Source organism: Sapajus apella, unplaced genomic scaffold (genome assembly GCF_009761245.1).
Source record: "Sapajus apella isolate SASKATOON/1434 unplaced genomic scaffold, GSC_monkey_1.0 scaffold54, whole genome shotgun sequence".
Lineage (NCBI taxonomy): Eukaryota > Metazoa > Chordata > Mammalia > Primates > Cebidae > Sapajus > Sapajus apella.
Window position 1 is genome coordinate 14,994,970 of NW_022436994.1, and position 23,760 is coordinate 15,018,729.

The window sequence follows — 23,760 nt, forward strand, 5'->3', positions numbered from 1 at the left end:
ACCAATAATTGGCAGCCCTGATTTTCAGTATATTTGTATTACTGTTAAAACAACTACTCCTCCTATTTTACTTTTTAGCCCCAGACAAGTATCATTCATGTAAATAATATACATACACAAAGTACCAACTTTCCAGGTTAAACTGTGGGATGAAGTGTGGACAAGACCAAACGTGCCTGAGGTGCCCATCATTTATTTATTGAGGGCCTCCTCTGCACAGGCCCATGGTTTTCTTCCCCTAACTCAGAGGTTTAAAGATGCCTAAGCAATTGAGTCAGCTCATTCACTTGGCTTGTCCTGGAGCTTAACAGAGGCACTAATTTAGTTGAACTGATTCTCATTCAAAATATCCAGAATGCAAGGAAACAGGAAAATCTTCTATTGACTATCAATCTGATTGAGCAGTCCTGACCAACTGAGTAGAGTTGACTGTGCTGATAATCAAATGTGTCTAATACTCATATTGACGCTAATTTGTCCAAGCTCTACCTGCTTTTACAATACAATAGTTCAACCCGAAAGCTTGAGATATTTTTATATTTCTGTGAAGTTTAAACAATAAATAAGAAGTGTCCAAGAAATTCGAGGCTCTTATTTGTTATTTGCTTACTTAAGCCACTGGGTGAACAGGGTGAAAAGGAATATGTTCTAGGCCTCCCCAATTATCATTACCAAAACATCAAAATGAATTGTTAGCAGAGATTTTATTCTGATTCTTTGAAAAATACATAGAAATGTTTATATGTATATCTCATTTTAAATAGAATGTCTCTGTTTGTTGAAAAGTTTAAAAAAAAAAAAAACATGATTCCACAAACCTAAAAATTATCACCGTCAAAAGTTTGGTTATTTATTTGTGGTCTTTTTTTCTACACTTTAAAATTTATATAATTAGAACCATACTACATAAGTTAATTTTTTTCACTTAACATTACACATCATATCCATAAGCATATACCCAGGTCATTCAATTTCTTTGAAAACAATTTTAATGTCACATGATTTCTGGATTTAATGTGCTCAATCACTCCCTTCTTTTAAGACATCAGATGCTTCTTTTTTGTGTGTGATTGCTAATAACAACTTTTTATGCAGTTCTCTGAGTATTTCCTAAAAGTAGAATTACTAGGTCAAAGGCGAAAACAACTTATAATTTTTGTGTTTTTTTTTTCTAAAATAGTCTTTTTGTCATTGAAACTTTAGAATTTAAATTTAGAAGTTAGAAAACGAAAAAAAAAAGAAGAAAATGTTTTCAAAATATCCCACAAGTAAAAGATTAACATTTCGGTATATCCTCGATGGTTTTTTGTAAGCATCCATAAATATTTAGATATGCATCTAATCTTTTTGTATTTTTGTAAAGTGGAAACATGTAGAACAAATGTGCTACAATCTACTTTGTCTGGTTAATTAAATAACGGAGATGCTTTCCATGTCATTAAGTCTTCCAGATTCATTAACGAAGGTAACTAAATTGTGTTGGCTTTCCACAAGTGCTGTCCCACAGATTATGAATGAGGCTCAGTATAACTAATAGTAACTCAGTAAATTTTAAAATGCTCTTTTCACAGTCTAACATTAATACTAAATCCTAAAGGAAACCTTCATGTTTCTATGCTGAGGACGTTTTGGCAGGAGAGGGAAGAGAAGGAAGAGAGGGAATGGCAAGGCTGAGAAGAAGATATCCATCAGAAAATATTAAAAAATTCCCGTGAAGAGAAAAACAACCTGTAGTCACTTGAAGAAATAGATCAAATCAATAAATTACCAAAGCAGTAAGTCAATAATCAGTTTACTGCCCTAAAATATTACTTTTCTCCTTAATACTTATAAATCTCTGGGCAGACGTGGTGGCTCACATCCATAATCCCAGCACTTTGGGAGGTCAAGGTGGGTGGATCACATGAGACCAAGAATTGGAGACCAGTCTGGCCAAGATGGTGAAACACAACTCTACTAAAACCATAAAAATTAGCCAGGCATGGTGGCACGCACCTGTAGTCCCAGCCCCTTGGGAGGCTGAGGCAAGAAAATTGCTTGAATCCAGAGGCAAAGATTGCGGTGAGCTGAATTGTGCCACTGCACTTCAGTTTGGACAACAGAGTGAGATCCTATCTCAAAAACAACAACAAGAAGAGCAGAGTAATAGCAATCACTTTGCTTTTCCTAGAATTCACTACCTACCAAAGAAAATGTATAAACTCTAGAAGCACTGCTTGCTCCTTTGCCACAAAGTGTACATTCAAGAGTAGTAAATTGTTTAAAGCCAAAGGTAAGATTAAACAACTTACTTAATATCATCCTGTGTGTTATAATTTCTAGGTTTTCTTTCATAAAATTTCAAGGAGAAACATTTCACATAGGTCTGTTATTTTTACCACAGATTAGTTTTAAACACCGTTGTGATTCATAGTCATCATTACCATCAACATCACCAATACATCACATCACCATGACTGTCACCACCACATCATCACCATCACCAACATCATCATCACCATTCACATCTTCATCCCTATCACCATCAGCATCATCATCACATCACCATGACTATCATCACATCATCACCATCACCATTACATCACCATCACTATCACCATCACACAACTACCATCACCAACATCACCATCACCATCAAGTCATCATCACATCATCACATCACATCACCATCACCATCATATCACCATCACCACCACTACCAGCAATTTTACCATTTCTCTCATGGCATCACCAGCTGGAGTCAACAGGTTGACCATGTAGAGCATAGCTCAACATGGCCTTCCCACATATCCTCATCTAAAGTAGATGTCTCATCCTCAATTATAATTCACTAGCTTAGTAATAATTTTCATTTCCTTTCTGGTATGTATCACAAATTGAGATTCTCCTTTTTTTTTTTTAACTTGTTTCTCATCTGTTTGCTTGTCTACAATGCAATCTAGGTGAGAACAGGGACCACAATTATCTTAGTCATCTTCTATCCCCAGGATAGATGCCTGACCCATAACAAGTACTCAGTAAAAATCACATGAATTAACTAATATATCACCTATTATCAATCTTAGTTTATAAACTGTAACCCAGTGCAAAAAAAAATCAAAGTGGCCTGTGACAAAGAATGATCTGTCTAATATATTTTGTCTCATTATAGAGGCTCAGTATAACTTTAAAAATTTAATGCTACTATACTCATAAATCATTTTAAACTATTTACAAACTATGCAGGCACGATCAAGTACATCAAGGTAGAAAAGTGACCTGATAGGTGGCACATGTTAAGAGGTAAGGAACTATTCACTCAAAAACATCTCTCTCACCTTCCCAATATGAAATCCCAACTATTAAATTAATCTTTAACGATAATGTCCTATAATGCCATGAAACTCATTTTTAACTATAAAAATGCATAAATACTCACATATTAATACCTACATATTAATCTTCAGTTAGAGATTATTTGTACAAACAACACTGGGCAGGTCATTTTTAGCTCATCAAGGACCAATGTGTTGGAAGATCTAAGAAAAAGGAAAGGACACGTTGTTGATAAGAAAGGACCAACAGTGCACAGGAGACCCTGTGCATGGGGCAGAGAAGACATGACAAGGACAGGAGTGGGAAGACATGTCTCTGATGGCCCTGATCTTTTCTAGATACTCCATTTCAACAAATATGTTTGAGTGACCCAATTTTTAGTATTGGGAGAGGCAAAAATCAGCCTTGAGGCCAGGGCTATGAAAGCATAAGAGAGATTAGTGTCTCATTGTAAGTTGGGAGGGTGTGTGTGTGTGTGTGTGTGTGTGAGAGAGAGAGAGAGAGAGAGAGTGTGTGTCTTGAGAAAATGGAGAGGGTGGGAATGTAGAAGAAATGAAGAGAACATTTAGCAGAAGACAGACAGTGGAGAGGAGTCTGATATTAATGGCCATTGTATAATAAACATTGGTAAAAATATTGTATTTGTTTCACTAGACAGTACAAGTGATCACTAGAAGAAGTAAAAGCCTTAAAAGTGAATCAGTGTTAAATGGTAAGAAGCTCCCCATTTAGAAAGGCATGCATATTCTGAGGATTTTCCCAAGAGTATATCTATAAGCTTCAAGTAACACAAAGAGAAATCTGCTGGCTCAAGGCCAATTTGCTTAAACAGTGTGCTCCAATATTCCCCCAAACATGTTTGCTGGCACCTGGAGAAGAGAAGCATTTAACTCCACTTGACTGACCACTCACCATCCACTGTCCACTTTCCTTAGCTTGCCATCCACAAAGAGGAATTACAAGATGAACTAAAATGAGGGTTGGTTATTTTTCCAGATTTCAAGAAACTCCCTTTAAAAAATCTCTCATTACAAACAGAAAAGAAAAAGTTTTAGTACTTACTTTAAGGGAACAAAGCAAGTACATTTCATCTTTGGTTGCATGAGAGAGGATAAGACAACATATTTGTTCTGTGCCATCGTGCCTAGGAACGTCTCATAACCAGACTGATCTTGAATTGATCCCCTTTTCAAAATGTACATGTAGTAAAATGGTACCTCCTGACAAAGCAGTAATAAATCTAAAAGTGGGCTTTCAAAATATTAATGTTACAGTGTTACTAGTCAAAAAGATTATTAAGCATAGCATTGTATTACAATCGGCACATAAATTTGTCATTGAATGTGTCAACCAAACAGGAGCCCCAGGGTCAGTGAGAGGAGGTAGGAATGAAAGGGTTGCACAGTTGTCGCCTCTGCATAGACAAGGATGGCCAGCAGGGGCTTATTTTAGATGGGAAAAAAGACTATGGTTCCCACAACAACAGTAACTTAACCAATTACATATATAGTATATTATGACATGAAAGTTGACACCACATACAGAAATACTAAATACTACATATGCTTGAGGGGTACAAGTTATTGTTGCTATGGGAGCTGTAAGTTCTGAAAGGTGATAAAAATGGAGTAAGAACCACCTGAACAGCCTTGGATCATGCCTTTATGAAAACCCTGTACATTCATACAGTTGACAAATCTTTATTGAGTGCCTACTATGTGTAAAGAATTGTGCTAGAGACTGTGGGAAAATATGGCCCCTGCCTCAAGTAGCTAATAAAAATGTATCCACAGGGATCTTACAATTCTACAAGGGCTGAGAAAATTTCCCGCTCTGTAGCCAAACAATGTATTCCACATTTTTCAAATGTCATGTGGAGAAGGCTATACAAGGGAAATGCTATTAGAATCTACCCCAAAATGTCTTCTACTTAACCCCAGCATCTGACTCCTAAAGCTAACCCTCTAATGCCCATTGCTATGTTCTCCACTGTTGGGTCATTAAGCATAATTGTTGGTCTGCCCTTTCTTCCCTTGCCTTCTTCCAACTCACCCTTATGTCAACTAATGGGATTAACACCAAGAATGTCTTTACTGCTTACGTTTTCCTAAGATTCTCCTTGCATTGAAAATACTCTGCAGAACATGTCAATACTTATTTATATTTGTTCAGATCTCCTAATGACATTTGTGCATCCCAGGATATCTCAACAAATATCAAAATTTATGTATGTCTACATATAGATATGATTTTTTTAACGAGATCATATTGTATGTGGTGTAAACTCCTCTCATTGGGACCTGAGCACTGCAACCCTATCTTCCTGACTTGTTAAAATTAACTCAAGTACACTTTAATCACATAGGACAGCTGAAACTAGAGTTACCTGATAAAGAACATGGGAGAAGTTCCCCTCTACCACCCCAATCTCAGGAACTTTCAAGGTCTAGGAGGTGTCACAGGTAATTTATTAACTGCAATGAGTAGTAAAGCAATACTTAACTGCATAAGTCGTTCGCATAATGGTTGAAAAGAAGCTTTAGGGGAGATAAATACAGGAGGGAGAGAGAAAAGTCTTGACCATTTAAAAATTCTTCAGAGAAAATAAATGTACATATAAAGAGAATTTTGCAAAGAACATTCTGTTTTTCCCATTTTTCTAAATCAACAAATCTGATGCTTAGAAACAGCTTGAGAGCTGAGATGTAAGTGCCAGAAAACAGGGCTCAGGGCTCATCCAGGTTTGGCCACTGACTTTGAACAAATCAGTTAATCTCTTTGAATTAAAACAAGGGTCTTAGGTGAGTCGGATTTGATAATCTCTTTCCTCCAGGAATTCTACAGCTCTATGAAATTCATCCTTCTTCAGGGAAGGAGCAACTTATCATATCTGCTTACATGTACTCATACCCACCATCAGTACATAACAGCTGGGACCTTGTATCTACAAGGCTGAGAAATTTACTTAACAAATACTTAATAAGCATTTGTTGGGTGAATGAATATTTTTCACCATCTGCAAATGTTTGTGTTTGGTGGGTCTATGTTCAAGGCTGTGTGTATAACATACATATATAGGGGGTAATTCCCTGGAGGTCATCATCAAGGAGAAATAGAACACAGGCTCATAATAACCCTAAAAGAAAGGAGAATGTGGATGCCAAAAAAGAGGCACGATGTGCTCTGAGGATTCACATGAGGCCAGACTGGTTCAGGTAGGCAGGTAGAAGATTGCTGCAGGAGCTGTGGCTTCAGAAGGACGGACAGGATTTAAGTAAACAGAAATTGTGGTGGAAATTCAGAGATGGAGAAGAAAGAAACTACAGATATTTGAGAAAAGTGAGTAGTCCAGTTTAATTAGACTAGGGTTTAGAGTCTGAATTGGAGGAGTGGAAGAACAAAAACCAGGAAAAAACAGGTTGGGGTTTTGCATGACCTCATCATCATGTCTGTGAATGACTGAGTGTTTCAGAATAGGAAAGAATGCATTCCAAGCTGTGTCTTAAGGAAATTATTCAGAATCTGGCTCAATAGTGAACAAAATCAACACAGAGACATGTGGAAATCTGGGTTCCTCTCCCAGTTTCAATGAGACCATGACTGCTCTTGTCTGCTCTACATTTTAACTTCTGAAGTTAAATTTATTTGAAAAAAAGAAATGTGTGAAAGTCATTGATGTACAGAAAACATACAAACAGGAAGACTAGAAAGGAATTACTTCAATAATTCAGGCAAGAGGAACAAAAGTCTGGAAGGAAAAGTGGTAGCAAGACTGGATAAAAACATTTTCAACCCAGGTGGATTCCATGCACTCTGTTCATTCATTAAATGTAGGGGAAGTCGAGGTGACTAAGGATCCAAGATTTGGGGAATGGAAGGCTGTCGGGCTTTGAGGAAATAAGCAAATCAAAGGTATTAACGTAGGGTAAGACTGCCTGAGCTTGAAACTCAACTTTGCTACTTATTTGCGTTGAGATAGATATATGTGCATAGTTCTTAGAACACTGTCCAGCACACGGTAAGAGTAAAAAGTAAGTGCTGTTACTCTTTCAGATGGAGTGAATTTGTAGGAAAGATGCCTTTAGCATCCAACGTGATGCTTGCGAAGGGAAACACATGGATGTTTTCTAGGTAGATATGCTTTAAAAAAGTGATCAGGGCTGCCAGTGGATGAAAGAATAGAAATAATAATTGAAGTTACTAAAGCTGATGGGAATCCGGAAGAAAGAGGAGAACCTGGGAGCAAATCTTGGGAATGCCTCCCTTCTGGAGAGGAGGAGGACACAATAGCAAGTTAAACAGATAGAGGAGAGGTAAGAAAACTAGGAGTAGAAGGTTAAGGTCAAGAAAGCCAAGTCCCTTACTAAGGAGCTTCAAGAAGCATGACCAGCAATATCTCATACAAAAGGCAAAGATGGATGAGCATTTCCATTTCTTCTACAAGGAAAATTTAAGAACTGAAGGAGCAAGAATGTGAGGATAGATACAAGAATAAGTAAATGGGTGACAATAATCAGATTAACTCATGTCCATGTAGTGTTTTCTATGAGTCGAGCACTGTGCTTTATTCTCTAAATGAACTACCGTATGTATAATTTTCACAGCAACCATCTGAAGTAGTGATTTTTACAACTCTTACTTCACTGTTCAAGAACTGAAGCACAGAGGAGCTTAGTAATTTGGGCCTGGTATTCAGAAGTTTGTAAAGAATTGTGCTAGAGGCTATGGGAAAATACGGCCCCTGCTTCAAGTAGCTAATAAAAAAGTATCCATTCGGACCTTATGGGACCTTACAATTCTACAAGGACTGAGGGAACTCCCCTCTGTAGCCAGATATTTCAGCCCTCTCCTAACCACTTAGCAATATTTCCTTGAAGATGCAGGAGAAACAAATGCCGGAGAGTGGGCCAGTGAGAAGACAAGTTTCAGAGGTCAAATTCTTAGAAGACAGCTTCTTTAACGATATCTTTTTAAATTAAGTTGTCCTGATTTGTATAATTCAAATGCCCCAAGACACAGAATGGATAGATGTTCAGGAATTTCCAAGGAATCTCTGGAAAGCAACTTAGTACTTTTGATCCCTTTTTAAAAACAAGTAATGGAGGCACATTGAGCTACATAAAAGACACCTCAGAAATTAAGCACTGGATTTCAGATTTATGGTCAATATTATACCTGCAATACGTTGCTTTCCAGGGATTTCTTCTGGGGAAAAGTCTGACAAGTTTTCAATAAGATCTGAGTTGATCAGTCTGTCAATGGGGACTCTTGGAAGTTAAGGACTGAGGAAGTAAGAGGCAGCAGGTTGTAGAGAGTTTAAATTCACCACATTAGGTAGTGAAACCATGAAAACAAGATACAAAATGGCAGGTTTTGAGGTTTTATCTGGAATTGTGGATAGATGAATTGGAATGGGAACTGAAGGAGTAGGGAGCAAGCAGAGCTGTGAAGTGAGGCGGGACTGAGTCCGGGGACCAGGGAGGGAAACAGCAGCGGTAAAGAAAATTGTGAAGGAGGGAAAACGAAACAGAGCTGGCTGGATTCTCTGTCCACACAGCCCTTCCTTATTCAGAGGGTCACTGATTAGCACCTCCAGATTCAGCCCCATCCCCAGCTCTGCTCACCAATCCTGCCATGGGCATGGTGAAGAGCACTCGTGTGTGTCAGCTTCTAGTCCTACTCTCCCCATACCCTGGGTTCAGCAAACTGGCAGTCACTTTGTTCCTGCGCCCAAATCCTCACTTTGCACGCTTGTCTTGGTAAGTGAATTTTCCTAGTTCTTCCATGCAGAATTGTCCTGCCCTTCCTCCTCTGGGATCTGCAGAATCAATTCCCTATTTCTCCCCCTCTCCCTCCTAGTCCTCTTACCTTCTTTGAAACCCACAGGTCATTATACTGCCATGACACAACACTGTTTTGCAAAACCTCTACCTTTGCTGCCTGGCTTTCCTGACCAACTGAGTGACCCTCACACTCACCCCATCCCACTCCGGTGTCTACTTCTCATTTCCAGCTTGTTGCTTCACTCAGGCACATCCATGCAACACTCTTGCAGCTTATAGTTTCCATGTTTTTTAGAAGGAGATGACATGATATTTATCCAAAGCTCAATGAATATAGGAAAATTGAGAATAACAAAGAAGAGTTGGCACTAACAAAATTGATGGCTCTGCCTTTTTATTAGCCTCAGATATTTTAAATTCTAGGTGGACAAAAAGTTTGTTCAACCAAGTGGAAAAATCACTTTTACAAGAGACAAAAAAAATGACTATTACCCACAGCAGTGAAAGGTACTAAACAATAACTGAGCTAAAGTTTGTCTCCAAAGGGAGAAACTCAAGCCCCTGAGAACATGTTGCTCCTTTGGACCAGCAAGAGGCCAATGCTCTGAAATTCGTGCTCAGAACACCAGGCATGTTCTTCTTTCATGGAATGCTAGGTTGATGCATTAAACTTGGAGCACTTTGGGCATTTCACAAGCTTTCACTTCTTGTGAAAAGACTAAAAAAAAGTTTCCATATAGTATTAAAAACCAAATATTCGTGTGTGTGTGTGTGTGTGTGTGTGTGTGTGTGTGTGTAAAATCCTGAAATTCAAATATCAGTGTTGCTCAGTGTCAGTTCAAGTGCTAGACAGATTTTCCCTTAGGTTATTTCTGGAATCATAAACCTAAACCTGCAACCCCTGAGAAATCCCAATTTCAGTCTCATACATTATTTCTGATGTTTTTAGATACCATTTTATACTTTATAACATTACAGAATACTAATTTAAAACTTAAAAATTATAACTGTTGTTCATAACACTCATTCAAATAAATGAAACCAATCAACACTGCATTTTTTTACTGATTTAGTCTAAAATCTTATTTTCTTTTTACCTTTGCCTATATTCCTTTTTCCTTAATTTGTTATACAGAAGATTTATTTCATTAAAATGAATATATATAGGTATATATGTACATATACAAATAATCTTCACTGTGTTGAAAATTGAGCTAGAAAATCAAGAAAAAATTAAATGTCGAGTGATTGAATATTACCATTTGCTTATCTTTATACACAGAAATAAAAAATAGTCCATTAACATAACTTTACTTAGACATTATTTTGAGAAAATATTATTCAAGAACCAACCAGAGTAGATCATAGCTCATGTCACTGTTTTCCAAGTACTACCAAAATAATCTCTTTATTCATTATATTTTATTATTCATTAACTTTGTCAATTTGTAAGTACGCATGAAGCTGCCAATTAGCATATTCTTCTGTGGCCTTTTGTATTAAAAGTTTTAAAACATAATTTGAATAATCCACTTCCCAGACTGTAGAAAAATGAAAATTATTCAGTCACTTGTACTGCATAAAACATTGCTAAAGTGAATAGTAACACACTCTTTCCACTCGAAGTAATATTTCATGGACTATGTTTTAAAGGTGGCAACCTGATAGTACAGATTTTTTTTTGCCGCTAAACAAATATAAGAATATTTTTTATAAAATCCCTGAAGACAATGGTATCAGCTTTATAAGCTGTTTTTTAGTCATGCTCCTTTGGTCATGACTTGTTTATCTGATCACCATATAACTTAAAATTGAATCAGTGTAAACTCCTGAAACACAAAACCTATGTCCTCATTCTTCACTCCCCTTTGTCTTTTACATAGAACCTTGTGTCCCCACTTCACGTTTTAAGACTCAACATTATGACTTGCTAAAAATAAGCATCTGCTAGATACCATGGTGGTGGCTGCTTAAATTAAACGTGTTATGCAGTATGAATAAGGAACCATGGCTGAGAAGCCCCTTTCCTTTTAGACATCATATGAAAATAGAAAATGACCGTTTTCAAGGATAGCCTCATTTACACATTCCAAAATGAAGCTAGGAGCAGAGCGCAAAAAACTAATTCCCAGACAAGGAATGTTAAGAGGGAGCAAATGGAGCAAAGGCAACTTGAGGCTTCAAAACCACTTGAGACAAGCATTCTACTGAGGTATAAATGAGGAGAGTGACAGTTCTAATGAAGCAGTCATTCTGTAGTGCCCACTGAGCTCCCACCACAGGCCAGGATGTACCTCTAGAGAGACTTAGGAGTTTTTTGGGTAGTAGAAATTAAGGGGAAGAAGTAAGATGCTGAGTATGATGAGAAAAAAATCCTGGTGTGGTCTTTAGCAACACTTTCAACTCTTCACCTGTTCTAAGATGATTATGAGCCAATTCCATAGGAGAGAAGGGGGATAGAGAATAAAGAGAAAATGTTATACAGTTAAAGATAGATAAATATAGAGATGAGAGAGAAAGAAATGAAAGAAAGAGAAATATCTCTCCATCAGTCTAAACTGAAAATACAAAACTCTGAGAATTGTATTGTATTCAAGCCCCTTTGCTTGGATTTTCAGTCTGACAATGGCCCCAATAACACACCAATATCACTCCCGAAAAACATTGGCTGGAAGGAATTGCTGAGATAAAGGTGGGAGGCACTCTGTTCCCCTGTCTCAGGTATTCATGTGAACAGACTTCTCACCCAGGAAAGGAGCAATTCTTTATTACATTGGCACATGATAAGAATGTGACATTCATTTGTCCTACTTCTGTATGTGAATGGAATTTTTTCCCTTTGTCCCACTCCCAGTAGCAAGCAGGAACCCTGGGTAAAAGGGTCTCTTCATCAGACCCAAACTTTTCTCTGGTAGTCTGTACCAAGATCAAAATGCAGGGCACAAGATACTAGTAAACCAATTTGCCTGCAGATCTGAAACCACAGTTTTCAATGAGATTTATAAGTATTAAATGAAAACCAATTCAGAAATTAAAGAAAGGGTCTTATTTATTGTCCCTCAAAACTCTAGTAGAATAAAATGAGTGCATGAGGCACCTATTTATCTTTTTCTTAACGTATAATGGTAATTCTTTCTAAACGTAAATAATAACTGGTTAAGTCAGGGGCATACTCTTCTTCATTTGTTTATAAACTTATTAATAATTTGAGCCCTTAATTTGTGCTGTGGTATCAAGTTAATGTGCTGACTTTAAGCAAATAACCAGGGGCAGCCTAGTCTCTTGTCTTCAACATTTCCTTTAAATCTCTATTTCTTATAAAGATTTGGTCCAACACAAAAGAAAGAAAACCACCAAGAAATATTGAAGGAAGAGAGGTGTGAATAGATGAGAAAACCTACCAAGATCTTAATGCATAAAATCTCCAACTTGTATCCTGGTCTACTGTGTGGGATTCTAGCACACATCTCTCTTTTACTCCCTGTCAAAAGATTCAACCCAATTTCCCACATTGCTGAGCTCTTGCAGGAGATGGTATCAAGGCTCAGCTCATCTGTTTGAACAATGACCATGTCTCCTCCCTGTGATTCAGAGTGGTCATTGAAAGGAGGGATGCAGGTGTGGAGAGGTGGCAGCACAAGATATAAAATATATTATATTCCAGACTCCAGACAAAAAAAGAAAAAGAACAGCACTGTCTCTACCAAGCATTATGTTCCCTTCTGATGTTCCACAGTGCTTTGTGGAAGATCATGGAAATTTATTTCACCAAATCAGCATTTTGTTCACTAACCATATATCCACTTGTAAAAAGTGGAAAGAGATATTTAGGAGTAAACTCTATTTAGCCTTACAGTCATAACACATACAAATGTAAACAAGGTTACATTTTATGAAAATTTCAAACTACTAAGAAGGGAGTTCTCTTTTTCAGCCCCACTCCCACCTACAGCATCACAATGTTTAAAATACCATTTGACAGGAAAAAGGTTAGTTGAAAATAGCCAGATAAATTATGCCCTTTATTGAATTCAATTTCTAAAAAATGAAATTGAGATATGAGAAATACCACAGGATTTTTTTTAAGTTTTCCAAAATTTGAGTTAAGATATACTTTTTCGGTAGACTGTCTGACTTCATATCACCATAATCCATAATAATACAATATAATTATTTCATAAAAATGAGTTTAGAAGTGCCAACATACATTTAGCTGGAATTTTGTTGAGTTTTTGTGAAGAAGGGATGGAGAAAGCAAACTTATCTTGCAAATAAGTCGAATTTGACTTCAAATTCAGGCAGGAATCTTAATCAGTTAAAAGATGATAGATATACAGATGATAGATGATTGACAGAATGTTAATTTGTCAAAAGATAAAAGAGTTTCTGAGGCTATGAATCTCAAATAGTTCAGACTCCATCAGCATTATAAAGATATGAACCTGTTTTCAAGCCTTCCCGGAAATTACCTATGGGAATTTTCCTCACACACAGAACAGTGCCTACTGGACATATATATATGTATATATCTTCTACTTCTCAGGATATATTTTATTTGTATAACTTCTATATGCATAAATCGGTAAACTCTCACATGTAGAAATGAGAGTTAAAGAATACTTTTAACAGATATTTCCAAATGAGTTCTTAAAGGCACTCAAATACTTTATCCCTAAAAAATTTCTTCTGGCTTCGAGAAACAAAGTGAAGCACATTGCAAAAATTATTAAAACTGATCATGAAAAGGTGTGATTTATCTCAAGTGCTACTTTATAATCCCAAATATCTATTCTATTATGTCACTTATGAAACCACCTTAGCTTTTGTTCTTGTTTTATGACTGCCCCATTTATTAAAGGTAATAATTTTAATAAAATAATTGTTTTATTAAATAATTAAATAATTATCCTTTAATAAAAGAATAATTTATTCACATAATTTATACATCTCTGTACTCAGATTACTTTATAAGTCTAAAGGCATCTGACTGTGACATGGGGGACTTACTACCTTAATTGTGAAAATAACTTGGGACACTGTATTTAAAGTCAGCCACATCGAAAGGCGTAGCTTATGGAGCATTCAGATATCGACTGTTGGAGGCTATTGTGGCTCCTAGCCTCAAAGTTAAGAGCAGCTCTTTGATGAATGCTACCAAAGAGCACCAATTTGCTCCTCTACCTTCCACTCCCCAACGGGTCTATCATTTTACATTTTACAAAAGGATCATCTTCCAGGCCAACATGTAGAGCCAAGGTACAACAGTTATTGGTGGCAAGAGTAAATTTCTTGTCTATAGGAAATAAATGAGTCAGGGATTCTTAGAAGGCAGAGGTAGAGGAGGAGGAAGAAGAGAAGAAGGGAGGAGAAAAAAAGGAAAGGAAAGATGAAGGCAGGGAGGGAGTAAATCAGATGTTGCTGTAATGAAATCGGCCTTCATAAAGAGATGACACTTTTTACAGGTAATGTTACGGCCATGTTTCAACTGTGTGATTTTGCATATGATTAAGGATTTACACCCGGCCTCCAGCAATTTCAGGTCCAACTCCTGCTCTGTCACTTACTGTCCTGTGGGGCCTTGTGCCACTTCCTTGGCCTCAGCTTCCTACTTGACAAAGTGGAGATAACAACTGTACCTACCTTATAGACCTGGCGTGAAGATTAAATTATGCCAGCAAAGAGCCTGGCACCTAGCAAGTACTCACTTATTGGTAGACTATTATTAATGTTGTTTTTTAGATTAAAAGGCTCAGTATTTAACCCTTTTCTGGATGAAAAATGGTATTAAACATTATTTTAGATATCCAAGTAAGTTTACGAAAGCCCCACTGAAACACACACAGACACACAGTCATATATGAAATGAATACCAGACTACATTCCCTCCGTTCCTCCTCTGCTGTTGATTTATGATTGGTGGGGGTGGGAGGGTGGGAGGCGTTGCATTGTTCAATCTTCATAGGTGTATTTTCTTTATTATTTAAAATAACAGTCCTTCAGTTACTGTGATAGAGCGCATTATAATTATCTGTAAAGCTTTTTAAAACACTAATATCCAGGCTCCACCCAGATAAATAGAACTAGAATTTCTGAGAATGAGTCCTTCACATCAATACATTTTTAAAGGTTGCCCCTGGTGGTTCTAAAAGGCAGGCAGAGGGAAACAGTGAGACTTTAGAAAATGATACAGGTTCAAGACTCATTTCTTCCACTCATTAGTAATATGGCTACAAATAAGATGCATAACCTCTCTGAGCCAGCTTCCATTTCTATAAAATGGGGATGATGATTTGTACCTACTTCTAAAGCTGTGGAGTTCAAATAAGATCATTAATATTACAGCCCTGCTCTGCAATTTGTTCTTGAAAGCCTGTTTTAAGATCCAGGTGAAGAAGCCAGCTACCTTCTACAGATTAAGCACACTTGTCTTAGCATATGGAGGGAAGGAACAAGAAGGAAAAAGAACACACCCAGTGGACAGTTCCACAGACTCTCTTCTGGAAGTCTGTGTAGGGAAAGATGGCATGGTCAGCTCACACTCCCATCTCTTATTCAAATATAAGATTTCATTACCAACTACTTTACTGTCTTCTTAGTATATGTGAGGTAATATGATTAAGAAGAATGAGAAGAGACATATTTTAAAAGAAATGTAAAACATAACTGCTTACATTCTCTGGAATATTTCTATAGTGTACGCTTTGTCTGCCCTCTCAAAACCCTAAATTAGTAGAATTCAAGAGCTGAGTCTCATTAGTTTTGATTCAGCCCTGCTTGTGACTGCATTATTTAACCTATGAATCAGGGTTGAAGGATAGCTCTGACAATATGAAATAGAGAAAACAGAAATTTAACTGACATTAATTACCATGAATTTCTTCTGGTCTCTTTTTCACTAATCTAGATATACTAACTAAATCATGCATTGGAAACATACATCTATGTCAATTATCTTAATAAACAGCATTGAGGCTCATGAAAGAAAATAACTTAAGCATTTTGTTCAGTTGAGTTTGGAGGCTTGGAGCAAACATAAAGGTTTTCAAGTCATAATGTATCTGACTGAGAACTAGCTACTTATGCCATTCCCTGTCATTCTTACCCCTTTGTTACTAAATACAGTATTGTGATCTTTATTGCTATTTTAATTGGCCTGAATGTTCAATGCATAAATAATAAATATCGTTTCTTGTGGCGTAAAGCTACTCTTCACTTTTAACAATACACTTAACCTTCTCTCAGAAGACACTCTTTATGAGTCCTTTTGCTTAAACAAACCGTATGTGGAAGATTCTGAAATATTTTATGTTAAGAGAAATGAAACTTCTCTACTTCTTAGACCGATTGCAGAGACTAACTTATTTTTAAAAGCTAGATCAAGAGAGAACTGGTTAAATACATCACTGTACATCCATAAAAGGGAGTGCTACAGAGAAGGATGTAGCTCTATTCATAGTCACATGAGAAGAGGTTCAAAATGTTTTTTATATGTAAAAGTAAGTTGCAGAACTCTATGTATGGTATAGTTCTACTTGGGTTGTATAAAGATTTTCTATGTGTATACATGCATAAAATAACTCTGGAATAATATATATGAAATTGTTAACAGTGGTTATTTGTGGGGAGTGGAATCATAGGATACTTTACTTTCCACTTTATACTATTCTGTACTATTGAAGTGGTTTGCCATATACAGGTATTACTGTTATAATTTTTTTAGTAAAAAATTCAAAAATACTCATAGGATTCTATCATGTAACTAACTCACCTCAATCACATGCATATAAGAATTGTGTTCATGTACTGTCACTTTTACTCAGATGTTCCACTCTGCCTGAACTCGCTGTTTAAATTCTATTTGATAAATAATGGTAGAAAGGGAGAAAGCAATTGCAGTTGATAGGTTTCAGCACTAGCACAAATGGAAGTATATTGCAAAGCAAACAGCCCCTGTTTTAGGGAGGAAATAACCACAATATTCATCCCTTTGCAGTTTTCTATCAACTATAACTGTGTACTCAAATTCTTAGAATAAACTTGATGTTTAAATGCCAGATATAGGTGATAGGGAGGAAGGCAGCAAACCACATTGCCATGTACGTACCTATGCAACAATCCTGCATGTTCTTTACATGTACCCCAAAACCTAAAAACGCAATTTTATATATTTATATATATATGGCTGCAAAGTACTACTCAGGAGGCTGAGGTGGGAGGGTCTCTTGAGCCCAGGAGTTCAAGGTCAGCCTCAGCAAGGTGGCAAGACCTCATCTCAAAACAAAAACAAAACAAAAAAGTTGCAAAGTGTTTTTCAATTCTCAACCTAGTTGAGAGGAGTATTTCAAGTAAACATCTACCATAATTTTTTCAGGTACTAAGATTGAAAACACAAACAAAATATTTTTATGTTCAATAGTCAATATTCCTAAAATGTTTAAAGTATGTCGGTGAGTGTGCATGTTTGTTAATGAATTAAATTGCCAGACTGCCTCATTTTCACTTTTACTCTAAATTCTTTCATCACTAGAAATCTAGAGATAGGTATGTTTATAAATGAAAAAAGTTTTCAGAAAGATATTGAGAACTTGAATTCTTGGATTTAGGATTAATATTTTACCTAGGAACAATGCGTTTGAGCTATATTAGCCTGTGTTACCAGAAACCTTTTGAATATTACTACAAACACCTCTTGTATTAGCAGTTCTAGAAATACACCAAGAAATGCGCCTAAGAATGTGTAAAGACCCACTTTGTTAAAGAAATACTGAAACAGAGAAAATGAATACAACAGAGATTTACTTTTAAGACCCTTGAACACCATCTGCTGATATGAACATAGAGAAATTTTCAAACTTGGCATTCTTATATCTCAGCCAAACTTTCACAAAATCTCTCATTTTTCCCAAATTCTGACCTGGGGCATTTCATCCCACAATCATCACTTCTGCCTATGATTCAACCGGCATCTTGTCAAATCTGGCTGCAAGATTAAGTTTCCCGATTCGGAATTCAATATTGTAACCCTAAGGATATAAGATTCAAGCTGGAACATTCTGAGGTATTTTTTAACAGATAAAATTGTTTTGGCCCAAAGACCACAGTTCACCCTGACCAGAATGATGAATCATCGGACTGACACTAAGTGAAATGAGTTTGATGTTCTTGGTTTTATTTGTGCCCATTAAGCAGCATTTTACATTTGTCCTAACTCTTAACCTTTTGGAGAAAAGGTTGAAAGAGGCTTGTTTTCTTGTATTATTTAAGACTTTCAAAGTTAGCTAGCTCTGTCTGAAGCAAGTCTGGCTTGCCATAATCCATATCATTGTGTGCCCAGCTCCATCCTTGCCCATTCTGTCTTTCCAATTTGGAGGAAAAGAATTGAAGATTTAAGAAATATCTACTTTCCCCCCACATTTCCTCAGTATCAATTACAGCTTCTAGTATTCTTGATTCTGTCTTGGTACAATATTTACCTTTTACTCTCAACAAAAACCTACTTCCTTAAAAAAAATTATGTATATGAATTCTGCACTGAAAACTAAGCTCCCTATAAATGTCATACTTTGTTCTTTTGAAGAGAAATTTGCCTGAGTTCTGATCAGTGCTAAAAACACCATTTAACAGGTATGTAATCTTTTGAAAATATACCTGTTTGAAAGTTTTTAGGTGTTAGTGATAGATGTTTTCTTCTAAAAATAGTTTTAAATTATTCATCAAAAATCAAAGTCATAAAATATGCAGAGTCAACATGATATTAAGCTCCAGAAATAATAAGTGCTATTTCACAGCATCAGAGCACTGGTTAACCACTTGTAAAAAGCTCTAAAGATTTAAAGAAAAGTTTTCCTTAATATTGAAATTTGTGTAGAGCACAAGCACTGTGAGGCATTTTTTACTTTTTTTATGCTTATTTTTTTTTTAATTCTAGTTTTCCTGTGCTAAAATATTGTTTTACTGTTTTTTTGTGTGATTTGAATTGCCAGGTGAGATAAGGTAAGCTTACAGAATAACTTAGAAATATAAAGTAAAGCAGCAAGTAAATTGGTGAGTTTTCTGCTGCCTTTTTGCTTTGTTTTGCTTGAGGTCTTGTCTCTCTTTCCAGTGCCCTTTCCTGCCTGGGAAGCTCACAAAGATTCACTTTTCACTTATTACTCATCAAACTGACTCTTGTTCACAGTGGAAAAGAGAAGAAAAGCAGACGGAGAAATGGCAGTGAAGAAAGAGGGCAAAATGTCAGAGCAATACGTTTGAGCAATTATATCCTTTTCATTAAAGGTGTCAACACATTTATTTGCATCTTTGACCCTAGGACTTGGGAGGTGCAGGAAATTGTAAGGGTACCTCTTCCCATGGGAAAATTCCACCTCCTGGGTTGGGGGAAGCCTGAAAATAGGTGAAAGTTAGAATACTCAGTAGATCTTCAATTTTTTTTTTCTTGTCTTATGATTAGAAAAGTGCTGCTGAAGGGAATAGGGTTGCATTTCACCCAGAATCAGTACCAAGTATCAACAACTAATATCTGTCTTTTGAAGAAACAGTCTTTCATATCATGGGGTTTTAAAGCTAGTGATAAAACAAAAAGCTATTTTCTGAAGACCAGCCAACCTGAAAAACAAGTGTTTTAAAACCTAGAGAATTTCCTTTAACGTAAATAATCAAAGATGTTTTCAATTGTTTTGCTATTACTTACATACAATGATTTTACATTTATGAGAAGTGCTATCCCCAAAATAACAATAATATGATCATTTATAAACAGGGTATAGAAAAATAACACAAGCAAATGGCAAACCAGGAAGGAATTTTTCCAATAAAAATTAAGCAATTTTCACCATAATTGGCTCACATTGTGAAATTGGGAAGAACAAGGAAATGATAGAAAGAAAAATAAATCTTTACTGAAATATAGTGATAGCATTTCACTCAAACCCCTTCTTCAAATTGAGATGCAGAAGAAATGTGTAAAAAAGCAAAACTGATACAAATCTTGATTACAATTTTGGATCAGTTTAAGACAATGTAGCTCAACAGAGCCATTTACATATGCTAAGAGAGCAAAGCTTAACTCGGTAATTTACTTTATTGGACACACGTTTCACCTACAAAAAAATAAAAGAAAGAAAAGAGGGAAGAACAAAAGAAGAAAGGAAGAAAGAGATGTAGGAGGGAGGGAAGGGGAAGAAGAACATCAGTCCAAGTTTAAGATTGTATTTAGAGTAGCTATTCTCTCCCAAGTAAAGGTTTGGCCATAAAATACAAATTAATTTAAAAGTTGCGTAATTTGGATTTTCTTTTAGTGTTCAAATTAAAGTCAATATTTATCTTTTTGCACATTGTTCCTTCAAGTCTGATCCTTTTATGTTTGCACTTTGTGTCATATCTTTATTTTCTACTCAATCAAGCATTAGAGAAGAGTAACAGCTTGTATAATATCATAATGCAATTGAAAAGTGAAGTTTTTCTATATTTGCAGACATGTTAACTATATTCCAATTTTGGTAAGCAATAAAAAGAAAAAGAGAAAAATACTTTAAACTGGTAAAGATGCAGTTTACATAGCAAAGAAAAGCTCAATGAAGAAACATCTTTCACTGATCTCTGAAACTTATTACATGCAAAACTTTCTCTCATAAGCACTTGTATTTTAAAAGTTGCAGCAACCTCTGCATATGCTAGAGGTAAGAACCAAAAAGTTTTGAGTTCTTAAGCATTGAAAATAATACTTGAATCATATAGAGAGTTTCATTAATTGACCTTAGAGATAGAAAATTTAGCTTCAAGAGCCAAGTTCATCTAATTGTTGTTTAGTATTAACATTATTGTATAGTGGTATTAGTATACTGGTAAATACTTAAATGGACAAAATTGGCTTTATCATTTAAATGTTTGCTTTGATTTTTAAAAATTCTAAACATAGTACAAATTAAGTCCATCTGATAAACTGTAAAATGTTAACATAAGACTTTTTATAAATATTAATGGAATATTAAGTGAAGCTTTATAGGTCAATAAGCAATACATAGCACAATTTCAATTTTGGTGAATGTGGCACTTACTGAAAGAATACTAGCACCAGTATGTATAAGAAAAAATAATCCTTAATTAATCTGTATTTTTTCTAGTATACCATTCATCCATAATATCTTGGGGGAAAAAAGTATTCTCAGTGAAATACAAGTAGTAATAATTTCACACTCCCAAAATACATAAATTTGTTGAAGCAATCTGTCAGCTTCAAAAATATAGGCATTCACACCCACAAAAATGACTTTTTTTAAAGAGTATATGGGAGTTATGCTTTGCATGAGTAAAACATGGTTAGGTTAACCCCAGTGTTTAATTTATATATATATAAGACATGACTGTCAGTCTAAACTGACTGAGAACAATCTTCAAGTGTATTATTTACACCATTTCGGTGTCCCCTGTCCCTAGGCCACTTGCATCTCACATCAGTTTAAGCATATTTTAGGTAAACAATTATAATTAAAGCTACATTAAATACTTTTTGGAACAAGGGATGGTTTAAACAAAACTCCATGCAAAATTAATTTTTTGATGCTATAACGATGCAATATTTGTGTTTTTAAATCTCCACATGAGAAAACATACATGGAGATACTGTTAAGCCAAATGCATGCACACATAACTGAGCACTGTCTCAGACATTTGAATTCGTTTTCTGATATACAACTTTACAACACTTCTAATGGTCTAAATGTACTTTGAAAAATAAAAGACCCATTGTACCAGTAGGAAAATTGTAAAAGCTTTTTATTGCACTTCTAATGCTATTAAAATATAGAATGCATGGTCTCTTCTCTCTTCTACTAGTACTTTAGCAATGTCAACTGAAAGTGCATCCATGATCACTTTATCCAGCTGTCTATCTCCCATTCCTACCAAACTCTTAGATATACTTGATAAATATTTTCATCTAATTTGCTTCATCTGTTTTTTTAATTAATAACTAATTTAATAGCCTCTGTTCTGTAATATTTGCAAAAGTCAGTCTATAGACGTGAAGCCAGCCGGGACCCTCAGGCCTGCACATCAGGATGGTGGGCTGGCTGGGTCCTCTGGGGACAGCAGTGCCAGAAGGAGTATTGGACATAGTGACCCGTCTGTATGAGATGAGAAAAAACAAAAACAGGAGGTCTGCAATACTGATGAACTAATCTGTCACTCACAAGCTCAGTTCTGCAAAAAAAAGGAATGAAGCACTAAACATTTAATGGCCATAAGAGATGAAAATGCAAGTCTTCATTTCTAAATGATAATCAAACCCACGGTTCAGAAACTGCTTAACTGTGTAATTGAACTGACTTGAAAATCATCCCAAGGGTAACAATTCATCCTACGTTCAAGGGGTTAGGAAGCCAACTACAGGTAATTGCTATCAGAAATCTGGTTTGATTACCAAAAATTGTGTGAATGAACCAAGTTTCTTGATCTTGATATACTAGGCAGGGAGTTTGTTCTTCCAAGTACTAGACTGCTTAATTGCTTGCTTGCGGGAGGAAAAATCCTGGGGGAAAGGCATATATGAGCAATTTCTACTCAGTGAAGCCAGCGCTGTGTCCTGAACTGGATCATGACCAGAAACATAGAAAAGTCTACTCTTCCCTACAGTGGAAGCAACTGTGGATATTTCATCCTAGGAGGGAATGAAAAAAACCTAAAGCTCATACTTCGTGGAAATCTTTCAATATCCTGAATGGAAAATAGGACTGAAAACTGGTTATTTGCTCCTCCAACCCAAAGCCATCTAGGAATAGGACTCAGAATAGAAAAAAAGGACAAAAATAATAATTATTCCAAAATGTATTTGAGAATAAACACAGACAAACATTTGCAATATTAAATTGGAATGTTCACACCTGCTGAGTAGGTATAAGACGATATTAAAGTCAAGAGCTAAAAAATAAGCCATCCCTTTCTGGTTTTAAGTGACAGTAGAGCAATAAAAAATTATTTTCACATTCTTTTCCTTATTGTTAGAAGTAATCACTTGAGTACATATACTTATCTGTGCTATAACTATTTAATGAATTCATTTCAAATATGTATGCCATCTTTCTTTTTTATATTTCTAGATATGATTTCAATATAGACTTTCTGACTTTTATGGTATGCATATAGGACAATATTCTATTTTTCTTTCCTTTTAAATACTGTTTCAATTTCAAATAAAAAATAAGCATTCTAGTTTGTATATTTGTAGCACAGAAATGTTTACAACCTTCAGAACAATTACTTTATAATTTACTGACTTGACATTTTGAGAGTTTTTAAACAAATTATGAGAAATAACATCTTCAGAAAGCATGTGACTACTTTGATGCAACTATTTACAATGTATTCATAAGAAGTCATTAACATGTAGAGTTCTTAGACATATGGAACCTTTAAAAATTATACTAAAGAGTACACACAAAATACAGAGCTATGTAATAATAACTAATTTTAAATCCTGACAAATTAAAAGTTAAGCTTACTATCTGTAAAAATATGTACTGATTTCTTTTTTTAAGCAGATTTTAAAAGCCTTTAAAAAGTATATGGCTTTACAACTGATTTCCGATAAGCAATACTGAACAACGAATTACAAGTGACTTTCCTGATTTTTCACCAGAAATATATAGAAAAAGGAAATCCTATT

The 23,760-nt window shown here is 35.7% G+C and overlaps 1 protein-coding gene across 2 annotated transcripts in view; it reads right to left on the reverse strand.

Moving 5' to 3' along the window:
* The window catches only part of POU6F2 (POU class 6 homeobox 2), a 469,840-nt gene that overhangs the window by 443,894 nt on the left and 2,186 nt on the right, over positions 1–23,760 (reverse strand). The window lies entirely within an intron of this gene.